We start from the raw sequence: 3,543 nt of genomic DNA on the forward strand, positions 1-3,543 counted from the left end.
TTAATTAACAAATCTGGCGTGTGACATATTTCATATTTTCCAGCCAAAATATCTGATCTTGCAGTATAATATCAGCTGGTTGTGACTGCAGCATAATTAAACTTCTTTATGGTTGTTGGCAGCACTCGGTGGGTAAAGATCATCGTCTGCAGTGATTTGAAGCACGAGACACGACATGTTTATTAACGTTAAACTGAAACCTCAACTTAACCATAAAAAAGTTGAATGTAAGGACAGTGAAAGAGATTAATGACATTAACCCTCCTGTTGTCCTCCCGGGTCAATTTTGACCTGGGAGGACAACAGGTGTCATTTCATCAAAAAAATTGAAATGGTTTTAAAACAGTATCCTGACTAAACTTTTACATATACCAGTCTGCCATAATCCATCAACATATTTTCCTCTGATCTCAACTATAGTTAAAATAATTCATAATTTCTTAGTCAGGATAGTGTCCTCCCGGGTCAAAATTGACCCGAGGACAACAGGAGGGTTAAAGAATGAGATAAAATGACATTTTGACCAGATGATGGCGTTGGATGAAAAGTTAGAGACCAGATTTCACAGCAATCCATCCAACAGTTGGACCTCATGGTGGCGCTACAGGACGAGTCAGAGGATGATTAAAGTTGGTAGGATTCATCCTCTGAGGAACATGAATGTCTGAACTAAATCTCATAACAATCCGTCCAACAGCTGCAGAGATCTGGACCAGGTCTGGACCAGGTCTGGACCAGGTCTGGACCGGCGTTAGCAATGCGCTGCTAACGTGGCTAAAAAGGACATACTGAAGGCCATTTTCCAAACATTAAACTTTTATTTTATGCATATTAATAAATGCTTGCTTGACAGTGGTTTGAGTGTGTAGATGAGTCAGTTTACAGGAAATTGATGAAGTTCAGTTTGATGATTGATTGATTGACTTATCAATCTTTAAATCTGTCTTTAAGTTTAGATAAATTATCTTCTGTACTTAGTCAGTACAATATACCAGAAAAATATATACAGTATATATCATCTGTATATATAAATGAAATGTAACAATAATTTTAAATGCATGTAATATCAAATTTACTTATGTAACATATTTTCTTTTTCTCTTTTCTTTATTTGATGTTTTGCTTTGTCATTTTCTGGTGGATTACAGGTCTTTAACATCATAAATAGTTGAAATTGTGAACAGTGATGCAGGATTTTAGAAAATAACTTTAGATTAATGATAATAGAAACTAAAGTACTAACCATGAACAAAACTTTTAATAAGGTGAATATTTTGCAGAGACCTAATAATCAGAATTATTATAATAAAAAACTATAACTGCTAATGATTTGGGAATTAGATATAGAAATCTTGATGGATTAAATTACGTTTAATTGTGGATATTTCTTTCAAATTGTGTGATTATGTAATGATATTATCAACATAATAAAAACATATTGAAGCCTGTTTTTGTTTTGTTGTTCCTTCTTTTCTGTTCCAGATCTTTCTGAAGATCTTGATAGTGAACACTAAAGGAAACTTGATACTTGGTGATAATTGAGTTTTGTTGATATTGGATGTGTGGGGGGTGGGGGGGGGGGGGGGGGGGGCGTTTATGGGGGTTTTACCTCATGATGACCCCAAACTTTTTATTTAAGACCAGCACCCGAGCAGATTGTTGTGGGTAAACATCCGGCCTGCAGAGTCAGAGCTGCAGCATCCAAATCCTCCTGTTGTCAGCGAGGCGTTACTGTGGGAATAAAGAGCATTGTGCTGATGTGAAGTCATCGCTGGGAACACACAGAAAAGATAATAAACAAGGAAAATGGTCTGAATGTTAAAGCAATGTGTTGCAGTCATTCAGGAGATGGACTATAATCAACCTTGCAGACAGAAGTGAGGTAAGAGGCTGCAGGGAATCATTTGGTCTGTAAGTGTCTCTTTATGTGATCAGTCCGTCCTCTTCATCCCAGAAAAATACTGCTGACTTGTTATTGTGAAAGTGAGGATGAAAGCTGTTGGTATTCTCTACAGAGAATCTGCTGCAGCTCTGCATCTTTTGATCATCTCTTCTTCTTCTTCTGTGGGTGTTTGATCCTCTGTCAGGCTCTGGGACATTCTTCCTCTGATTCTCTTCTTCTTCTATTAATGCCGTGTCGGGCCGTCAAGTTGAGTTAGTTTTCAACAAAGCGTCGACTGAACGAGCAGCAGTGTTGTGTTGCTGTTTGGGCCATTTTGTCTGTGTTGGATGACAGTAAAGAGAGACACATGATGAAGGTCTGTGGTCGAGTTTGAACCCAAAACATTTTGGTTGCATTCAGTGCATCCTAACCAGGGCAAAGTGGGCAACTGTCCCTGAACCCCAGACACTAAATGGCCCCGAAGTGGCCCCACTGTGTGTTAATGTGGCCCTGCAGGAAGCCAGCAGTAGCCTGTATCTGACATACCTGGTTGCCAGACTTAGCCAGCTAAATTCTAAAAGGCTGTTTTCGTGCAAAGACGACGTGTCAACAGCAGGTCAGTCGCTAGCTAGCTGTGCAGCTAACTGGAATTAAATCAGTTAAATGTAGCAGCTACATAAACCACGACAACAGCCCGACTCAGTACCTGCAACATGAACCATAAAGATTCCTCCATCTTTATCTCTTCCTGTTCATTTCTGCTTTTACACTTAAAGGGATAGTTCAGATAATTCAGAAGTTCTAAAAAGAATAAAACTGAGATTTGCACATTATCCCTCCATCTTCTCACTTTCTCTCTGATCCTCTTAAGGAAACTGAGCCAAATAGAACCAAATAACTTCCTCTTATCACATCTGTACAGACGACTAATTGCCTCTTGCTATCTTATAATTGCAGCTCCTAAATGATCTGACCCGTCACACAAAAAACTTGAGTGGAGGATGCACCTTTGTCATATGTGCTCATACTGCAGGACTGATCAGATTTCGATGGTCACTTCATTTCAATTCAACCTGTAACTACTTTTCTGGCCGTCTGAAATCTTCACAAACTGACCCGTGAGATCCTCCAGCACCCAACATGGAGGAGAAGAGGATTTATGTTTATGAATCCCTAAAAATTCAGGAGGGAAAATGTCGGTCCAGCCAGCAGAGGCTTAGCAGAGTGTCTGAACATCCTTCAGCCTGACAGGAGCTTCAGCAGCAGACGTAAAGCTGCTGATCCAGGCTCACCAGAGGAGACACGCTGTGAAAAATCACCCCAGTTAACTGCAAAAAAACCCAGCGTGAAGACGTGTCATTTGGTCAAACTCGAACACAAACTTAAACTAAAGTGACAGTAAAACTTTGTTTGCAGAAAGATGGAATAGAAAATAAAAGTCAGCAGTTGGAGGACAAAGTTTCATACAAGCTGTGATGTTTGATACAAAGTCATTATCTGTCCGGGCTTTGATGTCAGCGGAGCTCTCCGTCTCTTTGAAGCTTTTTTAGTTTTAAACTCTGAAGAAACTGAAGCTCATTACCGCTCCACTAATTCACAGCCATCCTCTGATTCTGTGGCTGATGACTGAGGCTAATGAGAGTTTCTTTTCTGTTTTCCTT

This window comes from Thunnus maccoyii, chromosome 5 (assembly GCF_910596095.1).
Source record: "Thunnus maccoyii chromosome 5, fThuMac1.1, whole genome shotgun sequence".
In the NCBI taxonomy this organism is placed as follows: Eukaryota; Metazoa; Chordata; class Actinopteri; order Scombriformes; family Scombridae; genus Thunnus; species Thunnus maccoyii.